Source organism: Myotis brandtii, unplaced genomic scaffold (assembly GCF_000412655.1).
Source record: "Myotis brandtii unplaced genomic scaffold, ASM41265v1 scaffold17, whole genome shotgun sequence".
Classification (NCBI taxonomy): Eukaryota; Metazoa; Chordata; class Mammalia; order Chiroptera; family Vespertilionidae; genus Myotis; species Myotis brandtii.
Genome location: NW_005356259.1, coordinates 8,814,943 through 8,839,428, shown reverse-complemented (window position 1 = coordinate 8,839,428; position 24,486 = coordinate 8,814,943). Strand labels below are relative to the sequence as shown.

Sequence of the window (24,486 nt, the reverse complement as noted above, 5' to 3'; positions counted from 1 at the left end):
CAGCTTGATGTTCAGTTCACAGCACTGGCAGGGCTGAGAGTGTACCGGTTTGCTCAAAATCTCATCCCCCCCAAGTATTGACAGACTCACGACAGTCCCCAGAGAAGTCCCCGCTGGCCCCGTCCGTCTGGCCCTTGAGCTTTGACACCCCTAATCTTGAGGGCCGCAGACCTGGACTAAAGCTGGAGGCCAGGCTGCTTGCCTACGGACACCCCAGGGCGCCTCTTCCAGATGCCCCTCCCTCTCTGCTGGCTGCACTTTGGAAAAGTCCCCTCAGACGTGGAGAGCTGGGTCCAGGTGGGGACCCAGGAGAGAGAACCTATTCTGCTGCTCTCTCCTTGCTCAACCTCACCCTCCAACTGCTGTGAACCTTTCCCCCTTTGTTTTCAAGCAATTAAAACTACAGCTTCCTATCATCAGTGTGGTCCCCACACACAATATCTAGGGCGATGTTTCTTTAAGACTTCCTGTATCTCTCTCTCCGAAAGACGGAAAAAAGTCTAGAGACACCACATCCCACAGGAACGGGACCTGATTGGTTTTCATGCCTGAAAAAGCCATAACACTTGGAAATAAGAAGTTAAAACCATACATGTGGCCACATTTTTCCTCTCCTCTTGCTTCCATGTCCACATGGAAAAAGAGAAGAAAAACCGTAGATATTTGCAAAGGTTTTATGAAATATGAGCTTTGGCTGAGCCCATGTTTTTGAAAATATTTGAACCATCCAAATAGAACAGATGTTTTTGTAAAACTTTCCACCATCCGGGCGCTGCCGTCCCCTGCGTGATCTGCCCGACGTCCCGCCCGTGGGCAGGCTGATGGTGGCAGGGGATCTGAAGAAAGCTCTCCAAGTCATCTTGCCCTTCGTATACTTGAGAACAAGCCCTTTCCCCCCTACCCCCTTTTTTTCTACCTGCTGAGGCGACTCTGGCATCTGAGCGGCAACTGAGGGCCAGAGGCAGAGCGTGAAGCCAGCGGGAAGATACCAAGCTCTCCCCACAACATTCATCAGCGAGGCCTGCAATTTCACCAGGACAAGGCTTATTTCTTACTGTGTCCTGGAGCAGCAAGGTCATCCAAAATCCCCATTAAAATGTGAGCACCCAGCCGGCGTGGCTCAGTAGTTGAGCGTCAACCTATGAACCAGGAGGTCATGGTTCGATTCCCGGTCAGGGCACATGCCCGGGTTGTGGGCTTGATTCTCCGGGGGAGCGGGGGATGCAGCCTATCAATGATTCTCTCTCATCACTGATGTTTCTATCTCTCTCTCCCTCTTCCTTCCTCTTTCTGAAATCAATAAAAACATATTTTAGTGAACAAAAAGAACCCTGAGCTCCTCGAGGGCACAGACTTGTGTTTCTCGTCTTCTTTGTGTGCCTAGCACGAGCCCACTGCATACACAGAGAAGACACACAATAAATCTGATTCAAGCCACGAATCTCGGTGGGAACAGGGCCACGACCAGCAAGCATCTTAACTAGAACTGGTTGCCAGGTAGAAAGCAAGATAGACAGTATTCCTACATGGTGAATGCAGCTGCTTAATATGGAACCGGGTTGGTTCCCCCCATTAAGAACCAGCCTCTCTGTATGTAGAAATATCCTACATGGCAGCAATAATGCGTGTGACAGAGAAGGTCCCAACATTAGTACTTTCCGCAAAAGTATTTTTAACCCCACTCCTGACCTGCCAAGATTTCTCCAGAACCAGCCCCTCACCATTTGCCACCCACACAGACCTTCCATCCAGTGACACGCTTCTAGCTGATTAAAGGGTTTGGAGGTGATGACAAAAATATGCTTGGTTTACAGAAACAGGCAACATGGAAGGGCACATCTGTGATCAGAAAAAGCACAAGCGTGTGGAGGAAGCTGCTTTCAATTTGCATCCGGACGGCCGGGTTCAGAGGGAGGGAGTGGCTGCCCCAGATGCTGATGGCAGAGCCTCCTGAGGGGTCCCCTCCATAACGTGTTGGTGTTTCTTACTCGGAAAACATGGAACAAAGGTACTAACAGTACAAAGGAGCTGGTTTCCCCTTATTTTTTCTTGTTGGAAGACAGAACATGTTAAAAAGAACTTAATGATCTTGTAAGCGTAAGGTAAGAGTCTATAGAACCCAGTACCTGCATTAAACACGGCTTCCATTCTAAAACCGGCAGAATGAACAACTCCCAGGCAGGCAGAGGCATGAAGGAAGTGCAGGCTGCTGGCACACCCTGGGCTCCACTATAACGATGGTGGATATGCCGCAAACACCGCTTGCACTTTAACCCTGCATCTGCGATAACTGCCCTGGAGCATGATCCCGCTCTTTCACTTCAGCGAGAAAGTGTGATAATGTTGTCAACCCAGGGTGTAAAACGGACTTGAAACAAGCGGCTATAATCAACTTCCCCGGCCCAACTGAACTGTATGCGAGTGTGTAATAAATAATTAATGCAATTAAAGAAATGCATGCGCCCACTCTAGAGTTTAATCTGTTCAAGCTGAAGAATAAAGTTCATTTAAAATAATTGTTACCACATTTACGTATGGATATGACTCTACACAACTCCATGCCTACAGAGCATAACACAACTTCCAAAGTCAGGCCATTAATGGAAATTGGCATTGCTTCGCCTTGGAAACATACAATTCTCATTTAAACTTTAAAAAAAAAGTAACTGTAGAAATGAGAAAATATAGAAAACATTAAGAAGAAAATATTAACAGCCGATAATTGCACTCCCTTCCACCACCCCGAACACCTCTGGTTACACTGGGAAGTAAAGATAAACACGTAACGGGCTGTTTCAAAAAGCTGGGATGGGGTTAAGGGATCAGGGAGGATGAGTTTCCCTTTCTTTGTACCGTTTAAATGTGTTACCATGTACATGCGTTACAATTTTAAAGGAACTAGTTTATATATACATGCACGTACCTTCCAGACTTTTCTCTGGGTACATATTGTTTAAAAAGCTGAAACTGCAATTACATTGTGGCAATGACAGAAAACTATTATATTTAGGAAAAATTAAAAGACAACCTCTCACCTTGTTTCTGCCCCCTTCCCAACCTGGGGAGGGTATGGGGGGGTGAGGGGGGACCCCAGCCTGAAGATACATGGCTTCCACAATCAGCACTGTGTGTAGGTGTGGGGAATGGATGTGATGTGTGACCCACAATCTTCCAGACAAAATCCTATTGTTATTTGGATATCACTCATTAGAGTTGAAGAGGAGCTGCCCAATTCCCTAAGTTTTTAAACAAGCCACCAATACCTAGAAAGGCCACAGACACAGAGCTAATAAAGCCACAGCCTGGCTGGAACCCGCTTCCGTCCCAGTCCCAGCCAAGGCTCTGCTTTGTAGGCTCTGGTATCAGCAGTCTCACTTCTGAGGCGGTCAGTCCTCAGACCTGCCCTGCAGTGTGGGGACTTCAGGAAGCTCCCCCAAGTCATGACCACGTTACTCTTTGGACCCAAATCTTAACATTTGCTTTATTTTCACTTCAAAGCAGGTTGTTGAGCAGAGTTTGGCCTTAATGGTTGGGCCTGAAGTGTTTGCCCTTCTGCTGTGGACAATTACACAAGGTGTACTTAAAACCACTGAGGTGACACCCCCTCCCCCACCCCGCCAATTTTTGGGTTAATCCTCACTTGAGGATATTTTTTCCATTGATTTTCAGAGAGTGGAAGGGAGGGGGGAGGGAGAGAGAGAGTGAGAGAGAAATATCCATGTGAGAGAGACACATGGATTGGTTGCCTCCTGCATGGGCCCCCAACCAGGGCCAGGGATTGCAACCCAGGTACGTGTCCTTGCCTGGGAATCGAACTTTCGACGCTTTGGTGTGCAGGCTGACACTCTAACCACTGAGCAACGCTGGCCAGGGTGGTGTATCCCTTTTTGAGGAATACTGAATACTGAACCCTTACGTGTCATCATGCTGACTATATATCCATTTATTACCTCCACCCTCCTGGGGAAGGCTGGCTGGCAACCCCACGAGGGACAAGCATTCTGTTGGGGCTGGTTTCAAAATAACTAACCTTCCACAGGCTGAAGGCCCTGGATTTGTGAATTCTTTTTTGCAGCAAAGGGAGAGAAGGTTCAAAGACAATCTCATGATTACATGATCAAACCTAAGAAAATTCGATAATCACAAATGGAAAGAAACTGTATATGAAAGAGGAACCCAAATGCCAAATAAACTTAGTCATTTAAGTTGAAATACATGCTCAAAAATAAGAGGTTTTTTCCCCCCGTTAAAAAAATCAGAGGTGAGGCTTCTCCTCCACTGTACTCTACCACTTTCTCATGCTTTATAAAAACATAGCCAAGTAACTATTACACAAGACTCGCTGCAAATTTCACAGAGCCTCGCATTCCCCTGTGCTGCACTAGATTTCAGGCTTCTGGGAGGGATCTTCACATTATTTGGCAAAATGCATACTTTGCCCAGGTAAGCTAACAGGTCAGCGTCTCAATGTCAGAAGAAGGGCCATTAAATGTTGGTTCGGGTCACCGGATGAGGCTCACTTGTGGCTAAATTTAATTATCTTTCCAAATTTTTTTTTTTGTGGTCAAATACACATAACATAAAATTTGTCATCTTACTCATTTTTAAGTGTACAGTTCAGTCGTATTAAATACATTCATAATTTTGTGCTACCATCACTACCAGCCATCTCCAGAACTCTTTCACCTTGAAACTGGAACTCTGTAGCCATTAAACAATAACTCCCTATTGCCTCAGCCCCTGGCAACCGCCATTCTACTTTCTGTCTCTGAGTTATTATTCCTTTCATAGGAATAGTTCAAAGTTCAAGTTGTGGAATAGAGCTGAAACCTGAAATGGGATTTTAATATTATGCATAACATCTTAAAAGGCCAACAGGAAAGCAGTATCCCATACGAAGCAGAAATGCAAGAGAAAGAAGAAACAAAAGAAATTTATAGGGCTTTGAAACAAAGAAATAGAAATACATATATATGTATATATTCAGGGCCTATTAAATGATAAATGTTAGAAGAAATGAGTCATTTGAGTAAGCAATCAACTTAAATTCAGCAATTAGGAGTTTATGAAAGAATATTTTCATAGTTATGCTGATGTTTAAATTTTGCATACTATTTCTCATTAATGAGGACAACCCACCTTGCCCACTGGGTGGAATTATTTATTTTTCAATTGAAATTGGATTGACATTATTATACATGCCCTCATTTTAGGACAAAGGCTTCCAGTCACTGGAGACGCCACTGTGAATCCCAGGGGTCCAGAATGTTTTTAATGAGTGGTCCAAGTGTTTACAAGAAATGTCAACTGTGAACAACAATAACAACTCCTCCTGAACTATGTCCTCATTTTCTGGAAAGAAATCAAGGATGAAAGGATACATGACCCTGGAAATATTATCTGCTTTTAGAGAACTGTGCTAAGAAACCAAGCAGGGCCTGGAGAGGGGGTTAAGGGCCTAGTCTTTGGAGCTGAGCTGGGTTCAAATCCTAACACCTCACTTCAAACTTGTGACTTGGCAAATCACCGAATCTCTCTGAACACCAGTGTCCTCAGATGTAAAGCGAGTGTCTGTGGAGTGAAGATGTTTGGAACAATGATCTGAAATGAGGAACAGAAAGCTCTCATTCGGTAGTAAGTTTTCTCGCTATGATAACCCAGCATCTTGGGGACTAACAGAAGTGAGCTCCTCCCTCACTCCTGCCCCACAGAAACTCATTCACTCACTTACAGTAAGTCATTGGCTTGACAGTGAGCTGACCTACTTTTAGAATATGAAAATTATTGGTTAAATAATTCAAAAATACACATATAGAGTAAACAAACAAACAAACAACTTAGCTTACCCTCATCCCCATTTTCCCTTTTCATCATTAATGATTTGGTGTGCATTTCCCCAAACCTTTTCTATGCACCTATAAAGGTATATTGTAGTTGGATACTTTCCCCAAAAAACAGAATCACACTTTACATACTGTAAATAACTTGCTTTACTCAACAATATATAATAGGCAACATTCTTTTTATAGTGTCTTACAGTGAATGTTTTATGCACTCCTCATATTAATAGATATTTAGGTGAATCCACTTTATTTTTTCCCATTAAAAGGAAAAGTTGACCTAAGTGGTCTTGCTAAATACTTGATTGATTTGAGACTTAACCTGACACTAGCTACCTTGATCAGAGTGACATCAGATCATAAATAAGGTCACAATAACATAACAGGAGGGATGAGAGAACTTCCATTGGCATTTGGAAGATTTTTCTCCTCTTTGACTCAAAATGAACGCATTGCACAGGAACGCCTTCTCCCATTCTCAGTGCAGAGACACAGCTCAAATGCTTAAAAGTACATGTTTAGGATTCTAGACTTGGTTTAACTCAAAATGGCCTTGATTGGATGGGGTCCCTCCGCTGTATTAAAACCGCTCTAATTGCATTCTTCAAGCCAGCTGAAAGCTGACAGCTTCCGCCCCCCGGCTCATTATCAGAGCACTTCAAGGGGCTCCATTATGCACAGAGCACCTGGTCCAAATTTATTTCAACGGCCCAGGGCAAAATGGGAAGGTGCTTAATGTTCAACCACAATGGTGACATTTTTATGAGATATCCAAGGTTCAGAAACAAATAAATGAAAGGTTTGAAAGGAGCACGAACAGAAACTGTGACAATAAAAATTCAACATTAATATATCAATTTTAAACCATATACCACCCATACACTTGGGGTAAGGCCAAAGGTTCAATGCAGGCTAAACAGAAAGAAAAAAAGATGGGGGGGAAAAAGCCAATAGCCAACTCCTCCCTAAAAGACGGGTCGAATGTTTAATTTAAGGACATCATAATGAGATGTGGATAGTGAGTTCTGGTTAGGATAGCAATTATCTTATCCATCTGCACCAACGTGAGAATGAAAGACAACTCAGCCAGCATTTGGAGTCCCAAATGTCTCACGTTCGTACCCTTTCTCTAAGCAATTGCTTACCTAATTTCTGTCTTTCTCCCTTTTAACGTTTCCCTTTTGGAAATGAGTAAGTTAAACATTCCTTACACAGATGTTTCCATAAGAAAACACTGTGCAAATATGTATTTAGAACTTTTTAATAAAGGGATAATAGGAAAGTTTCCCAGGTAGAACCTGGCAGGTCCTAAGTAAACATCACATCCCATTGCATAAATCCGTATCTAGACTTCTTGTCAAGTGGGATTTTGCTCTCTGCAGTTGAGCACTTGCAGAGGACTTGGTACACAGACGACAACCAATTGTAAAGCCTCCAAACCCAGCTGCAGAGCATTAGGGAGCTCTACCCTCCACTAAGACTCTGTTTAAAGAAACGTTTAAAATAAATATTTGTATTCTTTTACTAAACACAACAATGACACTCACATCGGGACCTAAGAAAATGATGAATGAAAAATGATAACACTGGCACTTTACAATGGGAATGCTGACTACACTGGAACTCTACGGATTTACTAAATGTTTAGTCTCTTAAGAGAAAAAGAGGAGGATAATTAATCAACTACACGAGGAAAGTTTTTTTTTAGCTATTAGTTGCTTTTGGTATTGTAATTTTATCTTTCTCAAGCATTTTCCTTATTAAGCCGACTATACAATTAATTGGCCAGACTATAAAGGCTTTAATTATTTTACTGATTTAAAAAGGCAATTAGGCAGCACCTATTTTTCACTTATTGATCGTACCTACTCCAGTTCTCAATCCGAATTCATGAATCATTGGGCAACTGGTATAACCACAGGATGCTACTTGAGCCTTTTTCCCCCAACAAATGAATAAAAGCCCTTAAAATTAATTATCTGATAGAATCACCCTAATTACCAAAAAGGAAAAAAGAATAGGTGGCAAAATCCCTTTAGAATAAATTCTGTATGTAAGTCACCCAGCGAAGTGACCACTTCTAGGACCGCCTGCAGCTACTGCAATGCTCAGTCTTAGAATTTGGGAACTTGATCTGGGTTTTCATTAATGGGGGTTTCATTTAGTTCTGACTGAGCCTTGCTTGAGCCTTTACTGGGTCCAGCTATCTCCTTTGAAACCACTTAAAGGGGTGGAGCTCTGGAGTCCACAGGGCATTTCCCAGTTTACCATGGAAACTGAAGCAGTTATGTGAATTACCGACATCCAGGTCCAGGTTTCTTCTTCACTTTGACCCCTCTCCTTATCTTCCCCACCTCCTACCTATTTACGAGCTACTATGTAATACAGATAAAAATAACTGAGACCACAATGACAGCTGTCCATGGGGCTGCTTAGAAGGCAAACAGTCCTCGCCTTTCCCATCTTCCCAGAGCAGGACACATGGGAGGGGGTCGGGGGTGGGGGTAGAAAGCTTTTAACAAGATGCTGTGTCAGATGAAACATTTGAGAACCGTTGCTATAGAACAGACGGTTTCTAGCCTTTGTGTGGCCTCCCAGCTCTACTTTAGGAGGTCATTGGAAGGATGACAATGCACCATTTATACGCAGAGTGGTATAGTGGAAAGAGACCTAGATTCAGGTAAGAAGACTGTGCTGGATTCAAGCACTGGATGGCATTCAGTAGCTGTACACTGAACACAGTCATCTTTACGTCTTCCCAGATTTCATTTCTCCATCTATATATAACATGAGGATAATTATGCCTGCTTTACCTGTCACAGAGAACCGCTGAGACCTCCACACACTCATGTATAAATTGTGTGTAAAACACTCTGTAAATTGAAAGCTAGCATTACAATCTTCACTATTTCTGCAAAGGCCATTTCCTTCATTCAATCACCTGTGCTGCCCTCTGGTGGTGAATGAGCATCAGTGCTACTCAAAAGTTACTGAATAGAAGATATTACTACAAGATTATTTTTATGAGACTAACTTTTGATTGTTAGGCTTGTGGAACATACAAAAGGTTTAGTTGTGTTGTTTTTTTATCTTGATTCCATAGCAGAGCCTGAATTTCAGTGACACAGAGAAGAACTTTAAGGAAAGAATTCTAAATTTGTGAGCAGCGAATCCAGACACTATATTCCTACCCAGTTTTTTGAACCACTAGACCAGCGGTTCTCAACCTGTGGGTCGCGACCCCTTTGGCGGTTGAATGACCCTTTCACAGGGGTCGCCTAAGACCATCCTGCATATCAGATATTTACATTACGATTCATAACAGTAGCAACATTACAGTTATGAAGTAGCAACGAAAATAATTTTATGGTTGGGTCACAACATGAGGAACTGTATTTAAAGGGCCAGAAGGTTGAGAACCACTGTACTAGACAATGATAAACAAATTTTTGGAAAGTGTAAAGTACTGGACAAACAGGGAACTTCTCTCGGGAGATCAGCTGAGTATTGGTGAGAAGTCTCACCCTCCCGCTGTGTTGAACATAGACATTCAAGCCAGTGGAATTGTTCATGAATTGTAGGAACAATAGGCCATCCAAGTATTTGCCTGGACTCTGGAATAGCAGGCTTTTAGAACCACGGAGTTCCCCTCCCTTTCCTTATACAGCGACTCTTGAACAACACTAGTTTGAACTGTGCAGGTAAACTTATACATGTTTTCCCCCCAATAAATACAATTGGCCCTTCATATCCTCGAGTTTTGGATCTACTGATTCAACCACCCATGATAGAAAACAGTATTTTATCATTCCTAACCATGGTTTCCCAACTACAGATTTTCAACCGAAGATTGAAAATACTATTTCAACCCATGGTGGTTGAATTTACAGATGCAAGTGGCCAGCTGTAGTTTAAGTTTGGGGCCAGGGGTCAAAAGTTATGCATGGATATTTGACTGCATGGAGGTTGGCAGTCCTCACTCCCTCATTATTCAGAGGGTTCACTGTAGTTATGAAGTGTAAAATCCGGGTAATTGAGAAGACTTACCTAACTTGGGCTGTGACTCCTGAAATCCCATCACACCCCCATCACACCAGGCTTCCGTCTCTATCACGTCTTAACTCACAGCCCAAAATGCATCTTCATTCCCATCTTTTTGTGATACTGGTATACAGAAATGAGAAATATGTTGAAAAATACTCAAACACTAAGCCATGTGGAGCAAAGTAGAATTCCAATGTTATCTTTTAAAATAATTCATTTTGATAAATCATGAAAGTAGCAAGTGTCCTAACAAAAATATTACTTGTGCCCAGCCAATGTAATTCACCTATGAACCTGCACAGATTTCTGGCTCGATCCCTGGTGGGGTGGGGGTAGCCAATTGATGTTTCTCTCTCATGTTTCTAACTGTCTATCCCTCTCCCTTCCTCTTCTCTAAAATCAGTAAAAACATAATTTAAAAAATTACTTGAGAGTTTACCTGTGGGTTATCAAATAGTAAAATAATGCCAAAAATGACAGCCAGATAACAAGCAAATCAATAAATGCTGATTGATGGATTGAGTGAGTGCTCAAGAACTTGACTCCTCTCAACAATGTTTCATTAAGAAATATTTAACTATACTCACTAGCAGCAGACCCTGCTTGCCCCTCCTAATCTCATCATGACACCACCATGCTGTTAACATCCCACAGTGAGTCAGGGAAGTGATCTGTTAATGAGGGGCTGGTACTGAGAACCAATTGGGTAAGTTGGTAGATTTGGGGGGACATGCAGAGGCCTCGGAGAAGAGCCCAGGAGAAGCGCCTGGCAGAGGCAGGGGATGCTTTGCATTCCTTCGACCTCAGGACAGCAGAGAACACAGTCGGAATGTGACCGAGTCAAGTGGAGGTTTTGGGGACAGACTGACCTGAGTGTTCCCACTCCTCAGTAAACCTGGAACGAGCACTCCCCCCTTATGATACTGACAGCAGGATGAGGGAAAACACATTCAGGTAGAGCAATAGCCGGAAGGCAGGGCAACCCCGTCCAGCTCCAACATGGAGGATGGTTGGGGAGGAGCCTGAGGGGTCTACACTAAGGAGGGTGAGCAGGAGGGGAAGGATCTAGAGCTCTGGTTGCAAGGTTTGGTCAATAAGGCAACTGAACTTCCCGATCCACTCGCTGGTTCTATCCATCCACACTGGCTTAGGGGTTGCTTTTAGGGACTTAGAAGGGACTTGGGTCTGGGGAATGCAGTATCTATGCTCCTAGGTAATGGTGGGACCTGGGGCGTTTGTACTCACCTCTGCTCTACCCATGTGCCTTGGCCAGGAGCCTGACACCGCCTAGCAGGAGGTGGGACCAGACCCGAGGCAACAGCGACACCAGGAACTTAGTAAAACATAAAGGCCAAGGAGTCTGAGGTGCTCAAAACTTCATGGAGAATCATTCAATAGGCATTTAGACTTTGGCTTTCCATCTTCCCAAACAGGAAAAAAATATTTAACAGACTGAAAATTGTCTATTTCTATATATTCATATATTATGACATTCTTTTAACAACAAAACTCTGCACTTTTATACTTTCTTAGTAAGATCAATACAGCAAAGCTCCTCTTACTCTACATACCTGGCTGATAGTAGAGTTTAATAAATGTTTACTGAATATATCAATGACTGAAGGCAATATAAGGGGCTAGATAAATTGATCTCAAAAAGTGTTTTCAACCTAAAAATGGTACATCTTCGACCTGGCACTGATTCAGGGCCCTGCGTTGTTACTCAAGCCAACTGGTAAGTCTAATGCCTGCCAACCTCAGAATTACAGGTTCTGCTTCTACGCTTCACATTTCACGGCAAGGAGTCTAACACTGTAAAGCGAAGAGCTTGTTCCTGCCCAGGGTGATGAAACGAGGGCAGCAGCAGTTATGAGTATATTTTGATACATATTTCAGGCACTAGAAAGAGGACGGGAGTGTGTGCCCACCCTGTGTCCGCCATACTGCAACCCTCTCTGCCGCCTGCTGAAGATTCTGGAAAAGTCCTCTTGCTGCTGGGCGCTCCAAGAAATGTTCTGTCCTGTAATGGTTTGTTACTGATGCCTTAAAGGGAATGTCCTACTTTCCAAAGGAAGTAGGAGGAAAGGGAGGGAGAAAGGAAGGGAGGAGAGAACCTAAAACTCATCCATCATTGCAGATTAAACAATTTTATGGCACAACCAAGCCCCCCATCCCCCAAAAGACAAAAACAAATGAACAAAAAAAGCACCCTTTCAGTCAGGCCTACTAGTGGCTTTGGAACCAATTACGAAGTACTGCAAGACGACTTTTTAAATGAAAACTCTTAAGCCATCTAACAAGTCCAGTAAATTGTGGTAGCTGAACACCCACTTCAGAAGTTCGGGTTCTGACCCAGCCTCCATCCAACCCACTCAATTTCCAACACAGTTGACCCTGGCTTCCTGGCCTCCGCTCCCACAAACCTGCAGAGCCTTCCACACACTGACAACCATGAGGGGTCCTTCAGTCCTTCCCTGATATGTCGTGGAAACCCCAAACTCCTGTGGGCGACCCATCCTCCCGTCCCCACCATACAGGGTGGGCATCACGATGCAGTCACCATGCGTCCAGAGGGGACAGAGATGGCCTTGGGGCAGGTCCTGGTGACTTCCTCTCATGTCAAAATAAAAGTAAAATTATGTTCTCATTCAGAAAGGATGTCTGTCGTCCTATCCAAGGTGGCTCACTTCATGGTATACTGTCCAAGGCCTGCCTATTTTAAGCTTCGTCCTAGAATTCTGATAGATTTCGACCTAAAACATGACTTTATGTGGCTAACTGGCATACACAATCCAATGACATGAATACTGAATGATTTTTTAAAATGTCTTCTGATAGCATAACCATGTTTACAATGTTCCCTTCTGGTTTAAAATAAATGACCCAACACCCAAGTGTAAAGTATTTCCTTAGGAAAACAACGGAATAAAATGAGCAACAAGAAGCCCTCTTTACTATTGAAATATTTCCTTTTTAAAATGTATAAAACTTGAATTTTTTTATATGCGGCTTAGGTCTTCATAAGCACACAAACAGGTAAGTGGAACACTTAGATCTGATCCTTTAAATGTCCCAGGACGAGGGACTCATATTCAAAATGTCATCCAGAGGGATGTTTTGTGGCTGAGTTACAGACCCCTCCAAAAACGGGCTTTACAGGGAAGTGCTGACATCACGCAACGATTGCTCTGCAAACAGCCTAGTAATCAAGGCGCATTATATTTATGAGGCAGGTACACGTCTGTAGCCATTAATCACAGAACCACATTGGCAGATTCGAGGTTTGAGGTCCAGCAAAATTAATGCATCTCATTTCTGGCATCATTGAGACCAAGAAGAAAATCTGCAGGCGTTTTATAATCCTAAGGTTTTGACATTGGTACAGAAATCAGGACAACGGTCTTGCTGAAACATTTACTTACACCTGCTTGGCCACGTTCTGCACACATGCCAGTGACTAGGGAAGGTTTTTCCACCAGATAATTCATGAGAAGGACATGCGTTTGCACAGACACAGACTTAAATGCAGGACCATTACAACCAGGGATTCTGTGTATCCATGCGCCTCACCTACACTGGGGCCTCAACAAATTGTGACTAATTACCTAGGAATATCCCACTCTTAAAATATAATTCAACATTCCTACATAAAACAATCCAAAATGTCAGCACTCTGTCTTTATGACATCATGCCATCCCAATAATTCGGTTTTACAAGTAAATTCCTATTATACATTAATAAGGGCTGTTGGTGGCTCAACATCTTGCCTTCCCAGTAATGACTTGGTTGAAGGCAATTAGGGAAGCCAGGTGCAGCTAAGTTGGGCACTCATAAACGTTTTTAAATTTTACTATTTCCGTTTGATTTTGGGGGAGTGCATTCCGATCTGCCCAAATTAAAGAGGAAGCTGCATCCGTGCCTTTCAGCTGTGGTGTGTTCTGACCATTCCCGATAACGCCCTTTAAAATTTCTTTTTCTCTGCTCCTTAAAAGCCGATGATCTGAGGAGTTCAAGTTTCACTCCGAACATCACCATTCCACAGCCTGTCAGAGTGGTCTCTCTCTCTCTCTCTCTCTCTCTCTCACACACACACACACACACACACACACACAGTCCCAGGGTAATGGAGCAGCACCTTCATTTAAGACTTTCTGGGGCAACCCTAAGTAGTAAAATTGATGCATGAAAGAAAGAACTTTACTCACTTTGTTAACATGTTTTTGTTGTAATTAGCTTGGGTCAGTGAAGGAGACATCAAATTAAAGTTTTATGTCATAATAGGAGCGATGATTTTCCCATTACAAGAAAATCAATTTCCTTCTACAAACTACAAACACTACATAAAAGAATTAATAAGTGCAAAGACTTAACACATCCGAAGCAAGAGAAAAGGTTACCTCTGATGATGACAAATACCCTCAGAAGTAGAATTTTAAAAAGAGTTAACAACTTACCCACGGCCGTATTATGAGGGTGATGTACCCCTGGGAAGTTTTCCTACCAGAATGACACGCAGAAAACACAGGTTCCTTTATTTCACCTGCTATGGTTTTTCTTCTCTTTACTAAACTGTAACTCACGCTAGTCAGTTTAACTCTTTTTTTAAAAAAAATTGTTGAATGCTATAAACAGTTTTATGAAACCAAATGACTGATTTTATAAGATTTTCTGTTCTGTTTTTCAACAAGTTATATGGATATTCTATATATTAATGATCTGGTAACAAAAGTAACTATGTACCAACTGCCAATTCAAGGACCGACATCATCGTGAAAGGCTGCATGAACCCTATTATTGACAATAAGATGGGGTGTTGCTGATTTCAAGGGCACACCTTCCAGAACCATCCCAGGAAATAAACTCGGAGGGGCTGACTTGGTCCAAAGGCCCCCTTTAAAAGTGAAGAACCATATTCCATTTCATTGCAGAGGGCAACATGGACATGATCAGTCTTCAAAAGCAATCCCTAATTTTCTTTCTTGGCTATTTGGGGATTTTCCTCTTTGTTTGCTTTTATGTTTTTAGAAAAACCTACTTTTACCGGAACAAGATTTAAAAAACAGAATGCTGCAGTACTGCTTCAGAAGATAATCGTTCAGAAACGCACTGAGTCGCATTAATAACTCCTCTTCCCTGTTCGCAGGAGAACATCACATAAAATAAGACCCTCTGCACACAGTCATCTCTTGCTTCCTAACCGAGAACAGTGTATTGGGGACTTATTAACTTAGAATGCAATCATTACCCATGGTCTTTCAAAGTTACCAACAGAGAAGAGCCCTTTGTCGATATGAAACAAGAAGCATAGAAGTCTAACCTTCTCCTCGTGGTCATGTTTCCTTTCTTTGCCTTGATCAACGACTGTTCTCCAATAGAAGAACTTTTACAATGCCAGTTTTAAAAGAGAAAAAAGAATAATCACCATCAGTATTCTCATATATTCTCTTTCTCCTACTTGCTTATTTGTCCTTGTGGGAATGCGGGAGGTAAAGAGAGCGGTTTGATAAAGGGCCTCTATTTCTTTCAAGCAATTCCCCGGACAAGCCTGTTTCCCAGTGGGTATCTCCCTGCCAACTTCCGCACCACATCCCTAGCCCTCCCGCCTATCAGATGCCCTACATGGTCAGACAGGGCCTTGACAACCAGGGGCTCTCACAACACCCCCTTAACAGAGCCAAAGGCCATGTTGGGTCAGCATCGGACGGCTAACATTTGCTGTGAAAGGGTAAGTGATGTAGGCACATGGTGGCCAAGAGCAGTTCTGACTGAAACGGTGTGAGAAACGGTGTTCCACAAGTTTCATCACTTTTTAGAGTCCAATTTCGTCATTTCTCTCTCTCGTGTACTGCTAAATCTTCCTGTTGCTGTTGATGCTGAGATATTTTTCTGTTAGGAGCTAGTTTCCCTACAGGCCCCCAGTGTCTTATAGGGAAATGCAGCAATCCATTAATAAATGCTGCTTATTGGTGGCTTGCTTCTTGCCATCAAGGTGCAGCTAGGTTGCAGGTCATTAGACCTGGGGCTCCGCTGTGCAACATGTTTTTCTGTTCCCTAATTACATGAGAAAAACCTCAGTTAAGTTCCAGTGTTAATAGGAGTGCTTCCTGCCACAGAGATCAAAGTCAGAGGTGAGTGTGACGTCCCCTCTTCCTTCTCCTTCCAAACCTGACCTTTCCATCCCCCAAAGCGGGGGAGGGGGGCTGTCTCTGTTTTGGGGAGCGCCTTCTGACCCTCCTCTGCTGGAACACTGTTATTTTCACCTGCCAAACCATCATTATTCCACTAAATCACTTTTACATCCTGGTGCCTCATGGATTTCCCCCCTCAGTGGGGATGAGCTTATATAATCTTTCTAAGAATAAATTCATTTTTAAACTATGAAGGAGCTTGATTCCCATGTTAATGCCCTCCTCCAAGGCTATTTTAATTTATCATCTCTGAGCTAGGAAACTGGTCATATATTCATATCACCAACAGCCACTGGTTTTCAACAAGAATGAAAATGCTGTCCATGACATAGTCCCCATTTGGATCTACCTTCTCATCAGATTGCATTCCAGTGAGCCATGGAGGGAAAATAGAGACTAAAGCAATAATAGTATTAGATATTTAGGGAAACAAAATAAATTTAAGCAGCTATAGTCTCTTCCTTGTATAGTAACCACAGTTTGTCAAAATTATGCTTCTATGAAAAAAAATAGAGGTAAGAGAAACAAACTCAATGGTAAAATTATATAATTCAGACTGAAAACCCAATGTTAGATTTAGGTTTCCAAGAATATAACCACAGACACCCCAAATCCATCATGGTGCCCATGTCATTCAAGGGGTTCGCTATTGAGCAGGTTACTTAAACTCTCCAAACTGCAGTCTCCTCAACGGTCCATCAGTTTAGTGAGTGAACCCCCGCTCTTTGGGCTGTCGTGAGGATTAGATCAGACACTGCCAGTGATGTGCTTAGTGTACCTCACACACCTTAGGAACTCCATGACTGTTCATCATCATCATCATCATCATCATCATCATCAGGATGAACCATGAACCTCTCTGTCTGATAAAGATCCAACGTCCGATCAGAATGCAACTCAAATACTGGGTTTCCTCCAATATCTCTTCCAACTGTTTAACTTGCCCATTCTTTATCTTATTTTTTGTAATTTTAATTACCAAGTCAAAGCATAACAATCTACAGTTGACTTTCAATATAAATTCTAGGCCAATAAACATGCCAAAGGAATATTATTTTAGGGTCCTGATGCATTCTTTTTTAAAAAATGTGTTTTTATTATTTCAGAGAGGGAAGGAGAGGGAGAGAGAGATAGAAACATCAATGATGAGAGAGAATCATTGATCAGCTGCCTCCTGAACGCCCCACACTGGGGATTGAGCCCACAACCTGGGCATGTGTCCTGACTGGGAATCGAACCATGACCTCCTCGTTCATAGGTCGACGCTCAACCACTGAGCCATGCTGGTTGGGCCCGATGCATTCTTAACCCCAACACTTTCTATTCTATCTCACTCTGTATTTGAATCACGTCATCTGAGCATCACAACACCCTCTGAAACAGGTACTATTGCTCTCAGATCATAGAGAAGAATGTGCCTTAGCTGCTTAACTTACTCAAGACTACAGGCTAGTAGTTGACTGTACCAGATTGAAGCCACTCTCTGACTTTTAACCATGCCTCCTCATCCTGTTTGTCTTCCCTTTCTCTACCCAAGTCATCCTTTCCTCCTATGCCATAGATTCTTTTATTTATTTAAAAATTAATTAGAATTATTATTATTTTCTTATTCTGTCAGGTGAAATAACATCCTTATGATTTTCATATACTTTGGAGAGTACTTTATTCTACCCTCCTAAACTTCAACTTTTCATTATGTCTCAAAGAAGTCTATATTTTCCTGAATATTTAATGCTTCCCTCTAACAGTCATGTTATTTTTCACAATTATTAAAGCCACAGTTGTTAAACTAGGTATTTATGAGGCATTTTCCCTTGCTCTGAATGTGCTACCATTAACAATTTTCACCACCAAGAACATTCTTAAAATAGTTTAGATTTTTTTATTTAGGTATTACTCCCATTAAGTCCACTCTTGGAGAAAAGGCAATAAGGTTTTAATTTCTCCTATGCTCTTAAACTCAACTTAATATTAACCTGGAAAAATAAATCCTGAATGAAGATCTCATTGTATATAGAATACAATCAAAGGGAAATCTGTTTAATGTAAAATTTGTTTATTACCTTTGGGTTTTAAAATTCAGAAATAGACTTCAACATCCAAATCTCTATCAGAATAGCCAGTGTGTGTGTGGCCTGACCAGGAAAATATTCTCTTGTTTTAAAGTACCGGGGCCCTTAAATCTCATTTTACGGAACTTAAAGAACTTAGCTTTTATCTCGCCGTGCCAATAGGTCTAAACCTTGCAAAATCAATTTAGCAATAACATTGCATGTATTTCAAGTGTTGTCACGTCAAGAAATTTATTTTTTGCTAGAATGGCTTAATTACACAAGTACACAGTAAAATTCAATTTCCAGTTAAAAGAGGTTAAGAATTTTGGAACCTCTGATCTTTCCTTTATCCTCTCATTGGGGGCACATTTAGAGTGTTACGTATGACCCTAAATATGTAAGAACACATATAAGTAAACTATATATATGGCACCCAAAGGATAGGGATTCATGTTTAAATCATCAACTTTAATTCGTTTCAATTAGTATTTTTTAAAACTGGCAGCAATAATCTAAATGCTAATATCCCATGTTAGGGAAAAGAAAGCAGCGAGCCATACTAAACACTGCCAAAGTAGAAAAAGAAAAGAAGAGAAAGATCTCACTTTCAGAAAGGATACGTCCTTATTTGGGCTTTCCCTTAGTTAAATACTGAGTTTGACTGAAGTTGGATGTTATACTTTGTGTTCAGATAGTGTTAAAAAATTATAAGGGGGAACTGCTTAAATGACTTTATAAAACTGCTTTTAGAATTTTCTATCTAGAAATGTCCATCCCAAGGCAAATAATCAATATGTTGCTTCATATCATTTTAATCCCTTTGTCACCACATGTCCCTTGAAGAATTTCTATAGGGTGTTCCAGTTAGTTCTAGTTCCACTGGTCGCGTGCATGTGAAGGAGAACCTATAGGAGCGCATCTTTTTAAAAACATTCTTTATGGGTGACATTTCCATATCTGACTTATCACCCCCTATCTCCCACCAGGAGCAGATCAGTGAATGTGGTGTTGCAAACCAGAAAGCAGTAACTGAAACACTTCAGATGAAGTTGGTGGTTTTGCAAACTTAGCAGGATACAGTGCGTTTTGGGGAAGGAGCTGAGGGACAACATTCCACTTCACCAGACTGAGCCCAGAACAAACCCCCACTGACCAGGGAGGCTCCCTTCTTTTCAGATGCTGTAGCGCCCCCCTGTGGCAATGCCTGCACACAAGCCTCTAACATGAACACCTTTTAGAATGGGTCACTGACCGACCACACAGTAAGGGGTGGGGCTCCGAGCAGGGGAGGAGAGAATGAATTCAGTGCTCAGTAAAACTTGCTCCTTCCCCATCAGGATCCCTACATTCATGTGCAAATATTTGCCAAGCACTACAAGCACTTCCTAAGTGTGGAGACATCAGAGGGCCAGACCAAGGCCCCAGCTCTAGAAAACTTATATTCGTGTGCAGTGACAGCAGGAGACAATGAACCATGTAAACACATAAACAAGATCATGTCAGATAGTGACACCTATCCCGTCTCAGAGGTCACAAAAAGTGTGAATGTCCAAAATGTGGCAAGACTATGAAATATATACAAGGCAGCAAGGGGAGCCTCTGAAAGAGGGGTCAAAGTCCTGTGGCAACAGACCCTGGTGGGTGGTATTTGTTTTTTTGTGTTTGTTTGTTTGTTTGTTTGTTTTTTAATGAAGAAAGAATCTATAAAAGAGCTGGCAGCCTTTATCCATCCTTTACCCAATATCCATCCTTCCCTTTCTCCATTAACACAGATCTCTCATGTTCACCCAGAATAAAGGCTACGTTTGTCAGCTTCAAGGTTCCACAGCTGACACGTGGTGAGGTGGAACCTGAAGGACCACTTTACCAAGTATCAGAGATCACCATCTTTCTAGGCCCACCTCCTGGGCTGCCCTCTCTGCCCGAGGTCTATAAAGCCACCTCGCCTGGGCTTATGTCCTAGAAACTTAAACTAGTGTGTGGCCCTACACATGTTAATAAGCCGGATTGCCACCTGCAGAAAAGCAGCCACCTCTCCTACAGGAATGCCACCCGGGAGAATGAACCACTGGGCACAGAGCACTTGGACATTTATGGAAGAAGGAACTAGGGCAAGCAGACCCCAAGCCTTTCCTTCCAAATGGGACACTAGGTCCTGCCCACCCCCCCGTCTTCATGTTCCTGCTCACAGTCTTCTAACGACACCCCCTTTCCTCCATTGCCCTCGACTTTCCCATCAAACACCTTAGTAAGGCAGAAGAGGATAAATACCCAGAAATATAGCTGAAATCCCACCAAGAAAGCAGCCCCATCAAAAAAAGAAAGAAAAGAAACAAACAGGCACCAGAGAAGTGCACAGTCCTTACCTGGGTGTGGCTAACCCCTGACAGCCACGTGTTCCTGAGAGTGTGGCATCTCCCAGTTGGAGCAGCTCCCTGTGGCATTGAGGCCAAACCACTCAGACTAGTTTTCAAGGCTTCACCAATCTATGCCATCTGTCCTCATGGTCTTTGTGTGCATCCAAGTGCAAGTCTTCACTCTCCATCATTTTAGACATTCACTCCTTCTTCCAGACCTCCTAGGCCTGATGCCCTGCCTTTCTGCCAATCCTCACCTCCTGTTCTTCCAGCCCAGCTTCTGCTACCTTCCAACACACAATGATGGTTCCCTTCCCTGTCCCTGGGTCCCCATAACATACTAAGGCTATCTTAGACAGCTGTGGCTGCCATAGCAAAATACCATAGACTGTGTGGTCTAAACAATCTATATACATAAAAGCCTAATATGCAAATTGTCCCCTTGGGAGTTCAACTTGGAGACTGGGAGTTTGATCGCTTGCTATGACCTGCACTGACCACCAGGGGTGGCGCGGAATGAAGGAAGGCCCCTCACCAGCAGCCAGCAGCCAGGGAAGGGAGGCCCTCGCCAACAGCTGGAAGGCCCCGATCGGCCCTGATCACCAGACAGGCTTAGGGACCCTACCCGTGCACGAATTTCATGCACCGGGCCTCTAGTAGAAATATATTTTCTCACAGTTTTGGAGGCTGGAAGTCCCAAATCAAGGTGTCGGCCAGTTCGGGTCCTGGTGAGAGCCCTCTTCTTGGCTTGCAGGCGGCCACCTGTTCCTTGTGGCCTCACGTGGCAGAAGAGCTCTGGCATCTCTTTCTTTTCCTATCCGATGAGGGCGCCACCCTGTGACCTTATTAACCTTTATTACCTCCTCACAAGCCCTAGCTCCAAATACAGTCATGTTGGGGGTTAGGGCTTCAACATAAGAATTTGGGGAGACACAAACATTGTCCATAGTAGAGGGAGAGTGGTATGGGATGTAAGACACTACAAGGGAGAGAGGTGAGAACTTATAGAGAAGCTACTATAAAGAGAGCAGGGGGCCCTCGCTGGTTTGGCTCAGTGGTTAGAGCATCAGCCTGCAGACTGAAGGGTTGTAGGTTCAATACCCGGCCCCGATCAGGGTGCATACAGGAGGCAACCAATCAATGTTTCTCTTTCACATCAATGTTTCTGTCTCTCTGTCTCTCCCCCTCCCTTCCTCTTTCTCTAAAAATTTATAAAAAAATATCCTCAGGTGAAGATTAACAAAAAACAAAACAAAACAAAAAGAGAGAGGGAGGAAGCGGGGACTGTGCTCTGGGGGGTGGGGGTGGGGGTTTGGAGAATGAGAGGGCCGGAGAGTTGGGTTTACCCAGAGGGTTTGTGGTGAGGAAAAATGTATGTGTGAAAAGCAGTGGTGTTATGTGATGAAGCACAACAGAACAGAACACAATAGAAAACAAGAGTCAGTGCTTGATGTTACTCTCTGAAGGTCACCAACACTTGATGGGACCACATAACTGGGATATGGCCTTTCCTTGACTCCCTTATAAAAATAATGGAAACCTGTCATACACATAAACTTGAAAAAGGCTAGTATTCACTAACTGAGCTGAAGAAAAGCATGTCTCATCAAATTAAATATTACATCTTCTAAATGCATTAAAATGACATACAGAAGGACTATACCTTTCACAGTCACGCATACTGGTTGATTAAGGAATCAAGAAAAATTAAATTCATAAAATAAAATTGCAGCTCAATTCTGTTCTGGACAAATTATTTTCTTACCAGAGAACAGTCAACAAAAGACTTGTAAAATTTTTCATTGTCAAATAATTTTCTTTTTTTTTTAAATCCTCAAATCACATCTCTGAAATAAACAACTTTTGGAAACATAGCAGTAAGAGGCTCAGTAAAACACTGACTTACACTGCCCTCTGCTGGTGCATTGACCACATTGCAAGTTCCTTAGTTTACAAAGTTGCCAAAAGGCAGTTCCAGTATTTCGAACCAGCAAATTCAAGCCTAATTACTAAAAACAGGTTGTGGAAAATATTACTAAGTGGCTTAAATACCATCTGCACCACATCAGGCACACATTCCTAATGAAAAGGGCATATGTGTGGAAAGGGGTGGTGCCAAATCACATCTGCTAACCTAATATAAAGGGGTTTTTAACTGACTCTTTAAAATATGCATTAAATTCACAATAACGCCTTTAAATTCTCCCCCTTTCCCACCCAACCTCTGCCATGCCAACCAACTTTTCAGAAAACAAACAAATATAGTAAAAAAAATTAAATCTTGGCTTTTCCAATGCATTTGAGCTTCTGCGTAAATCAGCTTCGCAATATAACTGCATTTTACTGTTCTTTACAAAATTCATTTCCTAATTATAGACTTTTAAAAAGAACTTAGAAGCTGCCTATTTGCTAGAATATTGCTGAAAACATGCTGCTTGTTTAAACACACACACACACACACACACACACACACAGGAGCCTCCATTAAAATGATTACAGCGTTATTCAAAAGTCTAAAGCATTTATTAGGTGTCTCTAATTCCACATTTGACTAAGCCCTGTATAAACAAGTTAAACCAAATCCTCGCCTCAGAGGTTGTTTCCTGAAATAGATTAGGTAACACACCTTGACACAATGGAACAAACAGCACAGGTACATTAACTTAAGTGAGCGCACCTACATTTTGTCCTGAGGCAAGCAATGGCAGCGTTCTGAGCTGGATGTCCAAGGGAAATCACAGTTGTCTAGAATCTGAACAGGAATGTCTATGGAAAAAGATGGGATTCCAGGTAACTAAATGCAAAGGAAAGGCTGGGGGCCTGAACAGAGGAGGCAGCACAGAATTGTGGGACGACAGTGGTGAGGAAGTCAATCTTAGAAATTCCACACCACATCTTTACTTGGGCAGTATTTTCATTGGCCCAATTCAGAGACAGACTAATTTTTCTAGTTATTGCCTTTGCCCAGGATTCATAGGCCATTTTGTTATACTGCCATTTAAGTAAAATGTGGGTTTTCTGAGCAAACAAGTAGTGAAAGGATTCAGTTAAGAGAGGCCTGCCAAGAGTTACACCTGGTATTGGCCCCTGCTAACTTCTCTCCTTGGGGTCATAACCCTGGGGCCAGAGAGAGGCAGGGGTCAGATCAATAGAGCTCTGAGGTTCTGAGTTTACAATTCCATGCTGGAGAGGCGGATACCTCCTGGAAGGGGTCTGGGGATAGCACTTTTGAGTGAAACTCAAGGCCAAAGTAAGCCAGTAAGTCCCAACCTCCTCCACAGAGGATCCTGAGGCAGGGAGGGGACATGTGAGGGAGGAATGCAGGTGAGCCCAAGGGGAAGGGCTGAGTCTAACCTGAAAGTCAGAGTTAAACCGGCAAAGGAGATCTTTTTTAAAGCCATGCCATGATATCAGCTACGGGGAGGGGATGGAACTTAGGTAGGCAGGAAGCTGTCCACATGCAGACAGTCCTATCCCTAAACATACTTCTCTCTCCAGGTGGGTACCAGGTCCCCTGCCTAAAACACTTCCTTTGCACCACATGACACCCCACAATTCAGATTCTGCATAGGGGGTGGTGGGCAAGGTTTCTTATTGGCGTGTTTAAGAACCTCCAGGGAGGGCCAGTAGTTTTAAAAAGCATTTTCAATAAATCTGGATTTTCTGTTTGTTGCACCTTTTTATATATATACTAGAGGCCCGGTGCACAAAAATTTGTGCACTCGGGGGGGAGGGGGGTCCCTCAGCCCGGCCTGTGCCCTCTCGCAGTCTGGGACCCCTCGGGAGATAACGACCTGCTAGCTTAGGACCGCTCCCCAGTGGCAGAGGGCAGGCCCAATCCCTAGGTGCCTGCCCCTGGTCGGGCTCAGAGCAGGGCTGATGGGGGAGTTGGGGCGCCGCCCCTTGTCATGCACAGAGCAGGGCGGATCGGGAGGTTGCCATGCCACCCTCAGTCACGCTCAGGGTAGGGCCGATTGGGGGGTTGGGGCACCGCCCCCTGTC

At 43.0% G+C, this 24,486-nt stretch overlaps 1 protein-coding gene across 6 annotated transcripts in view; it reads right to left on the bottom strand.

Moving 5' to 3' along the window:
• Positions 1-24,486, bottom strand: part of JAZF1 (JAZF zinc finger 1) — a 327,260-nt gene that overhangs the window by 222,355 nt on the left and 80,419 nt on the right. The window contains exon 1 of one of the 6 annotated variants that reach the window (XM_014537009.1): positions 9,888-10,004. The exons of the other annotated variants lie outside the window; for them this stretch is intronic. The gene's annotated coding sequence lies outside the window, so the exon portion shown is untranslated. Of the gene's footprint in view, positions 1-9,887; positions 10,005-24,486 lie in introns of those variants that run through there. 6 annotated transcript variants of the gene reach the window in all.